Raw genomic sequence first — 18,804 nt, forward strand, 5'->3', positions numbered from 1 at the left:
AGATAGGAATAATACAAAACCTTGAGGTCATAGACTGAATTAAGAAAAAAAAACTTTCTTTTTTTAGACTACGAATACAGACTGCAAAAGAAGATGCTGAACGTTTAATTGAATATGTTAAACCACTTCTCTGAGAATTAAACCCTTCTCAAGTCACCAAGGATTTAAAATAGTGATTCCTTTTAAGTGAAAATTCTACTCACAATTACACAAAAAACGGCCTTGTTAGTCACAACGCTGTACAACACCAGATTGCGTGTCACAACATAGTCTGTCCCAGTTGAGCCACTTATCACCAGTGCACTTATAACTGTCTGATGGCACACTCGGGCCAATTAAAGCTTTTCCTGAAAAATCATCTCCTCCCGACCGCTCGAAATCATCACTGTGCTATTATTAAGTGTCAGTATGTAGATTTTGAGAAGAATTGGGAGGCCGGATTCATCTCACCGGCTGCTGCACAAAGCAGACCAGGATAGAAAGCCCAGTAAATTGACAGTGAATCACTCTGACAGATCAGCGTCTTGCTCTTTTCTTTGGTCATTACATCTGCAGATGAATGGCGAGGAGAGAAGTGAGGACACCCGACAGAGAGTAATAGAACTGTTTCCATTCAGGAGATGCACTATGTCTTCCTGTGTTTGGTGTGTTCTTCCCTACCGGTACAGTTATCAATGAAACTAATTGCCTGCCTCAACTTCAATCAATTCCTCACTGCTGGATACATTTTATCATTCGCTATTGTATTTTATGAGTGATTCGGTCCTGAGTGTGCATCGGCTAGCTCAATAATGCAGATATGAATATAGAGTGGGAGAAGTAATTCAAAGAACATCCCATTATGAGTTTTGGTGGGGGACGAGAGAGAAGGATTTTGAGGTTCTCTTTGTTGGCTTGCATCTGGTAAAACTACAAGGCTTAAACGATACAGACAGGTGTATTCCCGCAGGTTAAAATGAAGCAACAATGCCCTCATCCATTCACTTGACAGCTTCAGTCCCCTTAGAAAAAAAAGAAAGTAGTGACAGCAAACAAATCATGGCTATGTTTGTGTGCTTTTCTTCTTTAACATTAATAAATAAAGGACAGGGTGCTAAATCACCCTCACCTTGCTTTGCTAAATGATTAACTGCAAACACTGCCTGCAGTAAAACAAGCCACAACACCTCATATCCGATTGCTCTTTACCTTCTGACACAGTTCGCTGAGGTAAAAAACTATTTTTTACAAAAACTAAAGACATGCTGATCTTTCCAGCGTTTTCATCTACACTGAAAAAGTCCTAACAGTTATGTTGTGACATTACTGTGCAGATAATCCTTTTCTCTAATGGATATGAGACTTTGGTGGTCCCCGACTGTTTCTGCAATCAGCGGCAGGTCAGAATTTTCACTTATCCAGTAAAATATCTCGAAAGCAACCCTGAAACTTGCTGACATGCCAATTTTTAAGTTCACAGATAAAATATATCTGACATTTTGTCTGGTTCCATCATTATGTCAGAATTTCCATTTCTACAATATACCCACCCCCACCCAACCCCGACTCCCCGATATGTGTGGTAAGAGCAATACTATGAGTTCTGGACTACAGTTTCTCGATTGGCTGCTTGAGGCTGGTGAGTGAATGAATTGATCTCTACGAGTAATGAGATGCATTTAACAGATTTGTAGCCTGGTGCAAAAACCTCTGTGCATAGTTTCTCCCTTTTGAAATAACTTTGTAATTTTGGATTCTTCGGGTTTTGTTAAGGTTTGACAAGGCTTTCGATACAGGCAGGGGTAACGGACAACCATCTGGTGAATCTCACAGTGTTTGCTCTGCAGGTGCCTTTTAAATAAATTACATGACAAACAGCATGACCTGCTGTGTGGTATGGCCTGTCTAAGCTTTTGCTCTGGTATTTGTGAATGAAATTCTAATATTTTATTGGTCTGCCTTTTGCACCAGTAAGCAGATAGCTGTATCTATGCATTGCACCCATAAGGCTTATGGGCCAGTTTGCTGACCACCCGCTTGTCTAAATTTGGTCACATCTGGCTCCACAACTCAAGGCTATAGGGGCATAAGGCCATGTCCATCATCTATATACAGTTTATAGTTAGTCCTAACTAGCAGATGAAAAACTGCTAAAAACTCTAAACTAACACAATGAGCATTTTACTTTATATTATTGTAGCTGTGATGTTTTTTTTCATGCCAGTATTATCTCATTACATTCTCACGAAGACGCTAGGACAGCTGCTGAAAGCTTAGTCTTGTTCATTATGTTGTTTTATCAGCACTATTTTTGCTCATGTGCCCACCTGCTTTCATCTTTTTTCAACACTGATCAATACATTTATATGGGCCTTCATTTGCGGTGATTTACACTCTTGGATTTCTTGTATTTGTTTTAACACTTTAAAGCCTGAACTGTGAAAAAATTGCTAAAATAATTCTCTTTTAAAAAACTGGAGTGTTTATTGAACCATCTTACAATTAAAAAAAGAAATTAAATAACAATTTGCGTAATTTTTGCTACATTTGGCATTTTTGTGCAAATTTTAATGTTTATTGTATACAAAGCAAACACTCAGAGATTGCACCTTCCCCCTGAAGGGCAAGGGCAATTCAAAAGATATTGATATTTTATGGTGTTTTTATTAAATAATAATAATAATAATGGATTGCATTTATATTGCGCTTTTCAAGACCTTCAAAGTGCTTTACGATTCCACAATTCATTCACTCTCACATTCACACACTCGTGGAGGCAAGCTACAGTTGTAGCCACAGCTGCCCTGGGGCAGACTGACAGAAGCGAGGCTGCCATATCACACCATCGGCCCCTCTGGCCATCACCAGTAGGTGGTAGGTGAAGTGTCTTGCCCAAGGACACAACGACCGAGACTGTCCAAGCCGGGGCTCGAACCGGTAACCTTGCGATCACAAGATGAACTGACAACTCTTGGGCCACGATCGCCCCCTAAAATGTGCTGATGTCAGCATTGTTAATGTGGAAATCTGGTGTAGTATAATCATTTTTATTTGTAACTTTGATGCCATATAATTTTGTACAAACAAAGAAAGTGCTTATGTCCCCCACTGACTAATACATTGCTTTAAAGTTAGGGAATACACCAATAGAAATGAAAGCTTTTTCCTGATTCATGTGACCTTGACCTTTGCCCTATGACCTTGAAGTATTACCTACTGAAATGGTGTATTTTATTATCTTTAAACATAGCTCTCTACATGACCTTTCATATGATATATTGTTTGATACAGTTTCTCAAAAATTTTCTTCATGGTCAGTTTTGACCTTAGGCACTAACAGGGAAGTTGATGGTGCCAGCACTTAGCCTGCTCATGACTGCCAAGGCATGCTATAAAATAGTGATGTTTGAAGATGATCTATAGAAAATTGTAGGTAATATTAGTTTTTAACTGATTTTCACATGTGCATGAGCTTGACCCAATTAGTCATCAAAATGAAATTAGCTCAAGCTGTTACTGATATCTGTTATCACACAAAACTTGAACATGATATCTTGAAACCTGTGGATGCTAGGCTGCTAACAAACAGACAGACACACACACAAATGGAACATACTCCCTCCCTTCATATAAGGGGACATATAAGGGGGTTAGGGTTAAAAATAACACTGATGATGTATAGGTCCCTGAAACTCATGTATCAAATATGACATGTATGATGTTACAATGTTACAATCGAAAACGGATGCAGCTGCATTTCCCTAACATCACTGTGTCACAGCCGTCACACTCAGAGAGAAATGCAAAGACCTTTTGCCATGTTTTATTGTGCAAAAATTAAGTTTCAAGTCTTAATGTGAAAATCTTATTTCTTCCACTGGATGTGTTTTTCCAGGGGATAGCACAAGATTGACTCTATCAGTTGTGTTAACAGTAAATTTCCCACACAGCTGGCACTGTGTGTCTATCACTGCTGTCTGGTTAGTAAAGATGTCAACACTACATGAGCTATGGATTCTGGGTTGCACAGCTTTGCGTATTTTTTTGATGAAATATGCATGACACAGGCAGAGCTGTAGTTCTTCTGAAGCGATAAAGATATACATAGATACACCGGCTGCGGGGAGAAGGGTTGTGGCAGGGATTTCAACAATACCATTGTGATAGCTGAAACGAAATACAGCTATATCCTGTATCATCCTTTACGATTTATATTGTTCGATTATATCTTAAGAATTCAGAGTTCTCCTCTTTACTCTTACTCCCTCGTATGTCTCCCATGTGTCCCTGATGAAGTCAGGCTGTGTACCCATAGTGGTGTCTAGATCTCAGTGTGGTCCTCTTACAGTACACTGTATCACCCAGTCTTGTTACACCTATGGACAGACACTATTGATTGGAGCCAGCTTGGACCATTGCCATGAAAGTGCACATTGGCAGCTGCTGACATCTTTATTAGAAAAGTCGGACAAGGAGGATCAGCAAGTTTCCCCTTATCAAAAGCCCGAAGGGCATGAACCAGCTACAGCGCACATCACATTTGTTTGGGGATCAATTGACTGGCCAGACTTTTGTAGGGGATCAATTAGTTCTGTCCACTGGGCATAATACACTCTGGCGAAAAATAAATCAAAGTCATCATAGAAGGCAAGCCCTCTTACGAGTGATTATCTGATGCTTGGCATGAATTCAAAAACTGTTCTCACTGACTTAAAAGTACACTATAGTAGTTTTACACATGCACTGCAGACCTGAACTTTTCTAGTTAGTATCTGATGGATGCATGTAAAACTGTAAGTATCTGACTAGGTCTAAATGGACATTAAACAGTATTTATATTGCCAGCTTGTCTCGCAGATGTCCACATCGACACAGCTTCAGCTGGTCAGCATCCTCACCTATACCAAATATTACCAAGTATTACCAGCAGTAGAACTAACTCCTGCCCACTACATTATGTCTTAAAAGACTACAGCTTACTGTGTCCCGACCTGACTCTCCCAACATTTTCTGGATTTAATGAGGGAAAACAGCTTATGTAACTTGTGAGCTGGGGTCTCTCAGTAAAATTATGATAGAAGACTGAAGCTGCATTAACACTGTAAGCAATTCTCTCATCGCACGTTGCCTTAAAACCGGTGGTTGGTCATTTGCGAGATTATATGCTCTGGTTACTTAGGTAACGCTCTAATGTATTTTCTGTCAGGTCATATTGTCAATCAACTGTATCCTGCACTCTTATTGGTACTCCCTTCAATCGCTTGCGTCAAAGCTGACAGAAGGGTTTGTTTTCACCCATTTTACTTGAAGTCCCCAAATGTCATTGACTTTGTGTGGTCTCTGGTCTCCACATCAAAGGAAAATTCATCCATACTGGGCACACCTTAAGTCTGGTAGTTCATCATCATTGCAGATAAAATATATACAATATGGCTCAACCAGTAATCATGCTTTTAGATGAGGTACTGTACTCAAGTTTTATTCATATTGTTTCCTCATAACTTTAGCTAATGTTAGATTAGCTGTTAACTTACCAGTGTTTAGTTTATTTAGACTATCTACATAACAGCTGTAGCTAATGTTAGGTGTCAAATTCAGTAGTAGATGAGTACCATTATTCATGATTAAAACAACCATACATTCTTCTTCTTTTTCTTATCTAGTTCAGGATTGGAGTCATCGGGCAACAGGCTGGGTAACAGAGGGCAGTGCTAACACAGACAGACAACCATTCACAGACTTTCACACCTTTGGACAATTTAGAATCACCAATAGACCTAACCTCACTAACTGCATGTCTTAACTCCGCCAAGGACCGTCCTAAGCCCGACTGCAAAAGGAGGAAGGTGGTCACCCTGCCGAAGTGACCAGAACCGGGAGACCGGGGAAAACAGGTACGAATCCGATGGACAGCTCTGAATTAAATTCTTCGTTTAATGCTACCGCATCCGGGGCAGCCGATGCACCAGTATTGGGGAACCAGGATGCTGGTGAGAAGTGGGCTACTGGCCGAAGAAACCGAAAGATCATCACACCGAAAGTGGAAATACAAATCGCCGTGTGGAATGTTTGAACTGGTCACCACATCGGCCAAAAAGAAATAATTGCCAAAGAACTCCTGAGCTGCAAAATCGACATTCCAGCTTTATCCGAACTATGACTCACAGCATCGGGAAAGATGGTCGTCGAACCACCGCTCACCGATAACCAGATGGCACTCTACTATTCGGGTGGAGAAAAACGAAAGGCAGGAGTCGGCTTCATAGTTGCCCGTCGTGCAACCAAGAGTGTCGTCGCATTCCAGCCGATCTCCGATTGCCTTGCAGTGCTCACCATCAGCGGTACCATCAAAACACACCTCGACACCATCTACGCACCAACTGAGACAAGTCCAGACCCAGCCAAGGACGATTTCTATAACCAACTACAACACATGTTGGATTCAGTCTCGCAGACCGAATTGATCATACTGGCTGGAGACGTCAACGCCCACACAGGCACCGATCGGACTGGGTGGGAAAGCACGATGAGCCGTTTTGGACATGGTGTAATGAATAACAATGGTTTGCGCCTTTTGTCCTTCACCAACGCCTACAACTTCATCATCGGAAACACCCAATTTCAACATCCAAAGAAACATCAACTCACATGACGAAATCCAATGGGCGACGACTCGCCGATGTTGGACTACATCCTGATCAACTCCCGTTTCTGATCATCACTTAAGGATGTTTGTTCGATGTGCAGCCCAGATTGTGGATCAGACCACTATCTTGTGCGTGCAGTGATAAAACTTCGACTACAAAGAGCCAAACGCCAATAGCGCCCATCTGCAAAGCTCAACTGGAAATGCCTGTTAGATCCCCCTCACAAGGCGGAATTTCAAAAAGCATTATCCAACTGTTTTGCAACACTGGTGCCATCTCAAGGCGTCAACGTTGAAGAGCAACAAGTTTCGGACGCCATCATGGAAAGCGCCAAAGAACTGTGCCCTCCCATACGCCGCCGAACACAGCCGTGGATATCCGATGAATGCCTCGATATGATAGATGAACAAAAATGTGTGAAGCTGGTCGACTTTGAGCGATATTGTCAGCTCAGCAATGACGTCCGATGCAGAATGAAGGAAGAACGTGAGGCTTACTGGCTAACTTGGAAGAAGCAGCCTCAAAGCACGAGTACCACACAATTTATCGAACGCTCCAACACCTGAGTGGAAAAACCAAATCAACAAATGACAACATCCGAAAGGCCAATGGCACCTTCGTACGATCATTGACTGAGCGGCTACAGCGTTGGAAGTAGTTCTTCGAGACACTGTACAATCACGCCCCGCCACAAGGACTACCAGCACAACCGCCACCCATCGAGGCACCAGAGACCCCGATGTCCGATGATGAACTGACCCTGGCAGAGGTGAAGACGGCCATCCAGACTTTGAAGACTGGTAAAGCACCTGGTGTGGATGCAATCACTGCGGAATCAATTAAGGCTGGCGGTGATGTTCTTCTCCAATGAGTGCACCTTCTTCTGCAAAATATCTGGCGCACGGAGACGATTCCAAGACAACGGAAGAAAGCCATCATTATCCCAATCTTCAAAAAAGGCGACAACCGAGAATGCCAAAACTATCGTGGCATCGGTCTGCTCTCGATCGTTGGAAAAGTCTTCATGAAAGTAATACAATCACGCCTGCAGAAACATCACGAACAAACGAGCCGTGAGGAGCAAGCCGGCTTCAGACCTCACCGTGGATGCTGTGACCAGATATTCAGCATTCTCCAGGTGATGGAGGAGCAAATTCTATGTGGGAAATGGATTGTCATCATCTTTATTGACTTTCGATCCACATTGGACTGCATCGATTGGCCAGCACTTTGGATAGCGCTGGAGACCAAGCACATCCCACCAAAAGTCATTAAACTCCTGCAGGAAAATTACAACGGATTTGAACCCAAGACCTTCTTGCTTTGAGGGAACTGCGCTAACCATCGCACCCCTGACATAAAAGCACTAAAGACAACTTTTATGTTCAATTTTACCTTTAAATATTCACATTTCATTTTGCCTTCAAGCTTGGCTGCTAGGGAAAAAATAATCACATATTTTTCCATCTTGGTTCCAGTTTTCCAACAAATGCGTAAAACCTCCTCTTGTTTACTCCTACAATGGAAAATGCTTGATGCCTGCTATTCTCTGTGATGCATAGACGTACACTCAAATGTTGCTGGGATATATGGGAATGGTTGTACAAAGCTAATTTTAATTTGATATTTTGATCCTTAGAGGCAGCACGGTGGCACGGTGGTTAGCACTGTTGCCGCACAGCAAGAAGGTCCTGAGTTCAATTCCAACATCAGGCCGGGGTCTTTCTGTGAGGAGTTTGCATGTTCTCCCCGTGTTTGCGTGGGTTCCCTCCGGGTACTCCGGCTTCCTCCCACCGTCCAAAGACATGCAGCTTGTGGGAATAGGTTAATTGGATAATCCAAATTGTCACTAGGTGTGAATGTGAGTGCGAATGAATGTGAGTGCGAATGGTTGTCTGTCCCTGTGTGTTGGCCCTGCGACAGACTGGCGACCTGTCCAGGGTGTACCCCGCCTCTCGCCCTATGACAGCTGGGATAGGCTCCAGCGCCCCCCGCGACCCTGAAAAGGATAAGCGGAAGCGGATGGATGGATGGATGGATCCTTAGAGAAGAAAGATTAGGATCTGCTTTTGCCGCTGACTTCGAATTTCTTTTCTGCAGATGGCAGAAATGAAGAATACCTGCATCGTCTACTCTCAGGCCCTTGGAAATACCTAAAGAGGGGCTTGGGGTTTTCCAAATAACAATCCAGCTGATGTTTCTGTTGCAGAAAATCACATTTCCAATTTCTTCTGTAATCATGCAATCCAGGGTTTCAATCACAAGAACTTCTTAAAGCAGCTGGTTTGCAAGAGAAAAATAAAGAATTCTTTTACAACGCCAACATGGAACCAGTTTGTTGCGAGCCAAGGTCAAGGTCTTCTGTCATCGGGCTTTAGCATAGTTCAGACAAGTGCTAATGAAGACACAAACAGATCTGCTGGGGGGCTGTGAAGCAGGTGGAGCAAGGCTGTGCTCTAAACAATTCCGCCCTGATGATGAATGCCCCGCCACAAACATGAGTGGAAGAGGTGCATGTCATGCCATGTTGAAAATGTAGATATTACTCCTTGACCCAATGAACCAATAAATATTCATTAGGCTGTCTTACATTGAGACAGCAAGGCTACTGACTCTTCACTGATATTGCTGTACAGGAAAAACTGAAGCGCCATGACTGAGAATGCAACCGGCAAGAGAAGAAGCGGAGGTTGCAAATATGTAAACACACTGAAGGGTGGATTTCTATACATTTTACATGAATGTTAAGGCATGCTTGTAGCAGAGCTTGGAGGCAAGTGCTGCGTGTTGAGTATTTGAGAATTTTTGCAACAGCTAGGCCCTTCTGTTGAAGCTGGTGTGTGTGGGAGCATATGTATGTATATTTAGAGAGTAATCAAAGGCAGATGTGAGCACATGTTTGGAGATTTAACATGGTTTAACACCAAGCAGAATAACCATCTCTGATCTTTACCCATCCTGACGCTTTCATCCTGACAGCCAGCACATTTTCTGTTAAAAGTGCTCACATGCACATGCAGACAGTCTCACACAGTGGCCTGTATCAGCGTCACTGACCATGGTGCTGAAACCAAAGGGCTTTCGGATGGAGCCGAGCTGCTCCACAAATGTCACTGCTATGGAGAACAAAAAGGGGGGTGTTACACGTCACACACACTTGTTACAAGTGCAGTTCTTCTGAAACTGTGTTTCCCCTGCTTGCTCCAGACGCTTAATTGTTGCTGAAAGTGCAGCAGCAGTAAAGTGCAAAGTGGATATGGAACGCGTTGCTGATGCCTGTAGGTGAAAAGCAGCAGCAAGCTATGCAGTGAAACAGTTGACCTCAGTTCTTACTGTGTGCATCATAAATATTCATCAGGTAATAAAGAGAGAAAACTTTCTTATTCAAAAGAATGACGATGAATAAAGAAGTTTGTCAACATAAAACGGTAGTGAGTGTGCTGCCGGAAATGTAATGGACACTGTCACATGTGTTTAAACTGTATTAAATGATGGCTGTAGAAGGGGGGGGACACAACTCACTGCTGTTAATGAACCCTGCAGGCGAGTTCTAATGAGCTTCTGCTCTCTCTTCATGTATGCAGGAGGAAGACTCTCCGACTTCTCTTTCCTAAACACACTGACAGTGCGTGCACAGCCATTTCCAGCAGCTTAGTTAATATAACAGCGCTTTACGTGGATGAGATTTAACATGAAATATTTCATCCCGTCACGCCACGTGTCTGATGAGGGCCCGATCCAGTGAAAACAATACGAGAAAGATACATTTAGGTCATTAAGTTTTCAGTCGTGCAATAAAACACTCGTGCAATCATGAAATGGCCCTGAGGCCTTTTTGAAAGTGAGTCTTTATTTCCACTGTTTTGCTCTCTCTCTCTCTCTCTCTGGCTCTGACCCATTTACAGTATCTGCCGTCTAAGTTAAGTGCTCGGCGTGATGGCGTATCCAGAGTGGGTTTTTACACGCTGCTGGAAACGTCACAGGTTTCCAGCACACCTCTCTCACAGGTGTGATCTTGGCCACAGATTAAAACAAAGAGTGTTCTTAAGCAATATTTCCTACACAAGCTGTGTGAGCATGGGTGGCCCATTTTTAACTTCGGCCCTTTTTGACATAACACTGTGTCTAATCGAAGAGATACAACACTGTAAAGCCCCGCTATGCTTTTCAAATTACACCAAATGCAACGAAAGAAGTTGCCTGGAAAAAAGTCGCATATATGTTGTGTATATATATATATATATATATATATATATATATAAGAGGAAAGAAGCAAGAGATCGGGGCGAACGGTTTGAGAGATTGATCAATCTGCAGTATTTTAGCCTAGTAGGATAGGCCGACAGTGGCTTTATTTGGCCCCTCCTAGAGCAGAGGAGAGGGGCCGCCAAGGAACCCTTGGACCAATCGGTTGCCGGTAACATTTCAGAGGGGAGAGAGAGGGACAGTGAGAGAAAGTGAGTGAGTGAGTGAGAGAGAGAGAGAGAGAGAGAGCTCTCGTCCTCCCTGCTGATTCTCCATCCTCACTCTCTCCTCCACACAGCGATCGGCGAGCTGTGGAATAGGCGTGCATTTGTGTTACTCAAACGCAGAAAACATTCAGTGAAAACGTCCACAGAAAGCCCGCTTTAAGGTAAGGAGACTCCTGAAGCTGTTAGATGGGTTTTTTAAAAAAGACCTCAGATGGAGCAGGCGGTCCATTTTTTATGTACTTTGAACGCTCACTATTGGTACACGCAGTGCAAGTAGGCTTTCATGTGGTTCTTGTGGTTGGACTGTATGATAGGGATAGCGGCTAAATGTTGGTTCCTACTGGCGCAGTCTTCCCTCAAACATCGGCCACTGGCCTGTTTGCTGTCAGCGGGGCGCCCAGCTGTGTCAACTTGACAGGAAAAATGAGAAGTTGCGCCATTTACGATCGCAGGACGAACCCCCACCCCCACCCCACTCTCTCTCTCTCTCAAGCACACACACGCGCGCACCAGTACACAAAAGCATTTAATTGTCTTTGGCTGGAAATGCAAAAACACATATGGAAAACACTCGGAGATGTTGGCTATCACCGAGTTTCATCCGTGCGTAAACGTTCGCTGACCGTGAAAGCGCGCCTCGTCTCTACATCGTGTGTGTGTGTGTGTCCCGGAGAGGAATTCGCGCTTGGTGCAGAAGTGTTGCGTTTACACAGCAGAGCATAGATGCACAACGGACTAATTAATCAAACGGGAGTCGCGTACAACGAATGTGGCTCTTGGGACAGCGAGGAGATGATTCCTCAGGACCACCCCGGTCCAGGAATCCCTCTGGGGGGGGGGGGGGGGTCTGATGGCGAGGTGGGGTCGCTTAGGATGCTGTGCTGCACATTTATTATTCTACCTAAGTGCATTTGAATGATTAAAAGAGGTCTTTTACAGCGAAGGCTGGTCGCTGTGATACACATTTGGCTCTGATTTGAAAGATGGTGTTTCTAACATCTAGTTTTCACATGAATAGTTCCAGTTACCGCCCCTTTTACCGCTGCAATACAGTCTCTCACTTTTGGGTTTGCTTCGCTAAATAGTGTAGTTAATTGGGCTGGATAACTGTCAAAAGATCAGTTAGATAAGGCACAGACTGTGAGTTGCTTGTTACTCCTTCTTGAGGCATGTGATTTGAATTTAGATGCCCATATAAGCAAGCGCTTTATAAAAGGAGTCCATATGAAGCTGTTTATTTATTTTTTTTCTTCTAGTTACTGGGTTCAGGCCTTTGGTGTTTCTGTATGACTGTGTGCTGGTCCTTTGCTGTTTGCTGGGTTTATGGGGACTCAGTGTACATTGTAAATTTCTCTGCATCCAAAAAAGATCAATCCAGAATCTGATTACATGAAAGAAAATTTCTTTGGCTAACAAAGTGAAGCATTGACTCACTGACCCGACACTATGGATTTAATGTCAGTGTGATCAATTATTTAAGCTACAGCAGGGTATCAGACTCCCAGACTTTTTTTTTTGATATGGCATACCATTTCATTCAGTTTTACAACAAAAGGTGCTGGTTTCCAGTGGCGGGTAAACCCTCGAGTCTATTGCACTTCTCTGCCTGGGATCTTTAAGATGTGAAAATGGTGTGTTAAAGCTTGTTGAGGTTTACAGCAAACTGTGTTCTCTGTAAATGGCAAAAGAGCCAGAGGTCACTTTGACAGTGCAGTGGGTAATTGCACAGAAAACAAACTTGATTCCTTTGCAGTGGAAGTTAAGGATATGTTTCTAGTTTGTTGCGAAATTAGTCACATAATAAAGCAGAAAGAAATTGCAGTATTCATTTCACATTACCACACTTGTGAAACTCTGAACAGCAAACAAAACAAAGGCACATTTTTGGAAGCTGATTTTGGAACAATCCCAATTCTGCTCTGCCTAATCACAGTGTCTCCTTCATTCAGCAGAATAGACAGCCATTAAGAAAGCGAGATGCAATTAAAAAGACGGTTACCGTGTCTTGTTTAGCCTCAAAATTAATTTTCTTTTCTCGACATATACACACACACACACACACACACACACACACTTGCACAACCCACTCACAAAAGACTGGTGGGATAAGTGTTTCTTGCTGTTAGAAGGGTTGAATTTAACACAATTCATTTTGGGGCATCAGCACACATTGCACAAAAATCCTATTCCTTTTTTTTTTCACCGGCACAGAAGAGGCTCCATCTTGATGGACGCGCGAGGATTAACTGTTCATTGTGGCGTCTGTTTGAGGTTCTTGTGTACTCTTTTCTCAGGGGGAACAAGTGATCTCGGTAAAGTGGGAATAGCAACACAGCCACCAAGAGGGATCAGCTCGTTAGCTCGCTGATAGCTTCAGAAACAAACTATTTCTGGCACAAAGTTGTGCAGTGTGACGGGATGTTATGGTTTACCAGTGTCAAACACCTTCCCAGAGCATGCTCAGCGCTGACCAGTATGTGCTCCTTTAAGCCTTAATAACAAGCTAAGGCTTTGTTGTAACTTTGATGAGCTAACACGATTAAGTTAATATTTCAAATACATCCATCCATTCGCTTCCACTTATCCTTTTCAGGGTCGAGGGGGGTGCTATCCCATCTGTCATAGGGCGAGAGGACCCTGGACAGGTCGCCAGGCTGTCGCAGGGCTAACACACAGGGACAGAAAACCACTCACATTCACACCTATGGGCAATTTAGATTTTTCAATTAACCTATCCCCACATGTCTTTGGACTGTGGGAGGAAGCCGGAGCACTCGGGGAGAACCCACACAAACACGGGGAGAACATGCTAACTCCACACAGAAAGACACCGGCCTGATGGTGGAATTGAACTGAGAACCTTCTTGCTGTGAGGCAACAGTGCTAACCACTGTGGTGCCCTTATTTCAAATACATGTCAGTTAAAATGTCACATTACCTGTTCCTTTAGTTGTGATAAGAACAAAAAAAACCAGCTGCATTTACTGCAGTTTTATCATATATATGTTAAAGTTAGCTCGTGAGTTCATGAAGAGGATAGCCCTCACACTGTAGAAGTAATGCATTATCTTGTGCCTGCTTTCTATCAGCTGTTTTGCTGACTTCACATGTTGAAGAAACACATTACAAGCTAAGCTCAGCATTAACATTACTGGTGAGGCCCTGCTGAAGAGAAGAGTGATGCTGGTGCTACAGCTCCAACACCTCAACAATTAGCCTTTATCAGTGATGTTAATGCAAGGGAGATTAACCAAAAATGGTTGCTGTTTATGTGGTGGACAAGGGTGCTACCAATATCAACTTGCCATGCAAAGAGATAAAGTCAGTTCACTCAAAGGTCAATGTACAGTAGGCTACACAACCTCTGGACAATGTAGCCAGCAAGCTAATTGCAAAGAAGTTTTCTTTTTTTGTTTGTTTTGATAATGTGAAAGTAGGCTATGGTAAGAAATTTGTTTTTCCAATAGCAAACGCTTTAATGTAAAAAGTTCCTTTTTATTGTTAGTAATCAGGTAATGCAACAGGATACTTTTATAAGTTACATTAACCAACGCTAGTGCTGGGCAGTATGTTGGAAGAACCATTCCAGCCTTTTAAATATGTTTTTATTTTTTTGCTATTGTTATCAGAATTTGTAATGCCTGATAAATGAAAATGAAAAAAAGAAGACCCAGGAAAGACACCCTTCAACAAAGCTTTTAGTATTTATGTCCACTAGAGGGCACTCTGCAACTTCACGGCTGTTCAGAATGCAACAAAAGTCTCAACCAGCTAATGACAGAGTGGAAACAAGTAAATAAATAAATAAGCATAATAAATATTTATGGTTATTTGGCAGATGTTTTAACAAATCTGTTTATGTTTCAAGTGTCTGACAGACTTCAATATCAAATTTTAAAATCACCAAATATCAGTATTGGTCTTAAAAATCCTGTATCCATCAGGCTTATGTTACTAGGTGTTACATTCAAGAACAGTAAAGACAGATGGAGGATGAAAGAGAGAGCTATGTCTACTGTTTGGAAATGTTTTTTTTTCTAAGTAACTCATTTTGCTTTCTTCCAGCTTGCACTGTGTTGGACCATGATTACAGGCAGGGCTCAGGAAGCCCCTAATGGACTCAAATAATTTGGACCACAAAGTTTGAAAGAATAGGTTCAAACAGAGTTTGTTTCAAGCTTCACTTCACAGCTCCACTGTGGAAATATTAATGCTAATGAACCATATGTCAGCTTTGTTTAAAAAACAGCTTTAACAAGAAGGTGATTTACATCAAAACCATGACAGGCAGTCTGGTGAGAACTGACTATAGGCGTTTGCCTTGTCAACAGAGCCTAAATCTATATCCTTACAAATTATATATATTATGTGTAGTAGCTGACCTCAAAGCATTGAGCATTACATGTACGTTACGTGTACATACATGTCCGTTGTGACATTACGTGTACGTTATGTGCATGCTGTTGTTTCTAAATTAATTTGGCTTAAAAGGCTTTTAGTGCAGTGGCAATTGGATTGTGCTATTATGCATATCTGTAAATAATTGTTCATCAGTCAGTGATGCTAACAATGCCTGTAATTTATTACTTTGTCTTACACAATGATTAGTTCACTTGCAAAGAAGAGGAAGAAGAAGTATATGTTTATGTATATATATGTCTACATACGTGTTAATATAAAGCAAGTGTGTATTTTTAGACCTATTACAATTACTGTCATAGCAACCAAGTCAACATTTTGGAATCAACAATAAGCACAAAATACAGATGAGGATGTGGATAGTTGTGGATATAGAGGAGGATGCACCTACATCATCAACTCCTGCACTAATTTGATATTTTAACTTGACTGTTGTGCAAGATGAAATACTGGAAACGTTAATTCATCTCAAGAGGAGTTTGAACATGCGTTGAAAATGTCACGACAGTCCATCCAGCAGCTGTCGAGGTGTTCCACTCAAAGCTACTAATATTAATCAACTAGAGACTGTGACTATGGAGTGGAGCTGACAGGCTTTTCTAGTTTTACTGGTTACTTAAAGTGCTGAGACTACAACACACATTTAACCATAGCATTAACCGCTTTTCATTCTATGCACTAAAAGTACTTTATTACATCAATGACCAATTTAGAATCATCTCACCTATCATCCATGTCTTTTCACTGTATATCTGAACCCAATTTTGTGCCAATCCATTCAGAATATTACTATAATGATCCTAGCATATGTATGTATACATGTCTGTATGTACTCTCTCCTTAGCAGGTGAGCCGATTCTCATCATCGCCTCTGCAAACACCAAAACGTTTGTTTCACATGTCACGTTCAGTGTACATCACTTATTTCTAACTTTACTGAATGAAAAACCGCTGCAGGCTAAAATTACTAATACAAAGAGAAGTCAGTGGTCCTTCATATTCATTAGGGTGCCTTTTTGGAAACGGTCACGGTCAAAGCAATTCATCCATTTGTTGTCCAATGGTGGTCCTACAACAAAAGCCAATTGATCACCAAGCCCAAGGATTTTTCACTGCATAGACTATGAATGCTCAACATTTCATTGCAAGCTATCTAATATTAATTGACACTTTATTCTGGACCAAAGATTTGAATGACTGTTCCTAAAGCTGTGTGGCTACCGGTTCAGTGAGATATTTTTGGAAAATGGCCACCACTTCTAAACAAAAGGGAATCTGGGAAATAAATGAATACGTTTTTCTAATATCCCCTATAATACATTTAAATAATTTCAGAATTTAATGGGATAACTTAATTTGTACTTGATACAAGGTTATCGCCTGTTAAATATGCTTAACATTAGTGAGTAATGTAATGGTTTGTGGACCTAGCGTAAAATATTAATCAATTGTACATATAATATTTCCTTAGCAGTAATAGCTGCTTAGAAATCAGACCTCCTCAGCTCCCCGTTACTCCATTTCCACAATATAAACTGGGACAAAAATATCACCGTTATCCACTCTACAGTATATCAAAGCTCAGAGCTTCAGTAGAGAAGCTATAGTGGTCAGCATCACCATGACTGAGTGCAGAGTGTTTTCAAATTGTTTGAGATGCCTTAAAAAGCTGAACCCTGCAATGAAAAGTCAGATGATGTTATTTGAATGAAAAGATGGGTCTTGATATAGTGCATTCATTTAGAAGATACTTTAATGGATGCTGTCATCATAACATTTTTACCTCCCTGCTTCTCTTAGTTTGCATTTACTGGTCATCTCTTTTCCACCCCTCCCGGATGCTTACAGCCTTTGCTGAAGCCACTTTTGCATATTGCATATCAATATAAAGAATTCATCTCTAAAGCTGGAACATTTTTTACTGGGCTTCCATGGACACAATGGGCAGATTGGCAGGCGTGCGTGCACAGTATAAGCACATCAGGTGGGATTATCTGTGTTTTACCTCCTCAGTAATTTTTACAACTACAGCACTGATTATTTTGAACTTATCAAACCCCTAATGTTAACTGGTACTAAGTAATAACTGTGACATGGGGGGGTAAAGTGTTTACAGTTAGATCAGAAGTGAAGGGTAGTGACAAGAAGCACTGATGTGGGTCTTAAAGAATGCGGATACAAGATGCTGTCTTTCTCTAGTGTAAGGCAGTATCATTTTGTGAAGAGGCTGCCATCACTGATACATGGTCAAATTTGAACCACTGGCTAATACCCCCGTGGTAATTAACAGAATAACATTTACCTTTGAATTAATCAAAGGATGTAGTATTTGTCATTTAAAATGTCGCCCATCCCGCAGCTGCTTCTCACTCACAAAACCAAACAGAAGGAATACGGGAGATTACTGTCGCTGTGAAGTGCAGGCAGGCAGAGGTGAGGCAATTAGATGTTGAAGATATTACTGATGCTAAAATAATCATGTACACTCATGGCTTCTCTCAAACACCGTGGAAAACAGATTGGATAAAACGCCGTTGCACTGGATGAAAAATCTGTCATCCTCGTAGAAAAACATTAGTCATGAATAGAGCCTATGTTTTGACAGAGGCAACTGGACTGCTTAGGTTATACTGGGTGAATAATGTGTCAGTTATGTCAGACTGAACTGAGTAACCCTCTTCTTAGTGGTGCTGTGATCTTCTTGGTTCCACTTTGGTTAGAAGAGAAAAGCTGAAAAAGGATATTTAAGATATTAATTTAGTTGACAAAGTGCAAATTGAAAAGGAAATCCACCAATGGTGCTCTTATTTTGTAACCTGGGTGCTTGGCAAGCTTTCTCATAGACTCTCTATGAAACAACAACACCAAGTTCTTTAGGCTTGAAGATTTCATACATTTAAAAGGGGGAAAAGCAGGTAAAGCCTAACAAAAATATGCTTTAGATTCTGAGAAGTAAATTGCTCATTAAAAAAAATGAGTATTTTGACTGATAAAATCAATACCACATAGCTGGTGAAGAAATGAACAATATTGGGCTTTGCTGAAAATCTAAATGGACTTTATCTGGATAGATTATTATATTTCTTCAGTGGAGAGATGGGTCCTGTCAATCAGACATTAGAAGAATATCTGAAGAGGATCAAATCCTAAACTCAACAAACAAGAAGAATGACTTACAGAAGTGTAGCAATATCTCATTGGTTAGCGCAAAAAATGAAAAGCCAGCTGTAATGCTGTAGAAATTATTTATGTTATTTTCCCTTTGAAATACACTTTTATATTTTATG

The 18,804-nt window shown here is 41.6% G+C and overlaps 1 protein-coding gene across 1 annotated transcript in view; it reads left to right on the forward strand.

The window, feature by feature from the left end:
- Positions 1-10,992: 10,992 nt before the first annotated feature.
- Positions 10,993-18,804, forward strand: part of dlgap3 (discs, large (Drosophila) homolog-associated protein 3) — a 149,203-nt gene continuing 141,391 nt past the window's right edge. Inside the window, exon 1 of the mRNA XM_040020075.1 lies at positions 10,993-11,259. The gene's annotated coding sequence lies outside the window, so the exon portion shown is untranslated. The remainder of the gene's footprint in view (positions 11,260-18,804) is intronic.

The sequence above is a fragment of the Simochromis diagramma genome, unplaced genomic scaffold (assembly GCF_900408965.1).
Source record: "Simochromis diagramma unplaced genomic scaffold, fSimDia1.1 OVJJ01000753.1, whole genome shotgun sequence".
NCBI lineage: Eukaryota > Metazoa > Chordata > Actinopteri > Cichliformes > Cichlidae > Simochromis > Simochromis diagramma.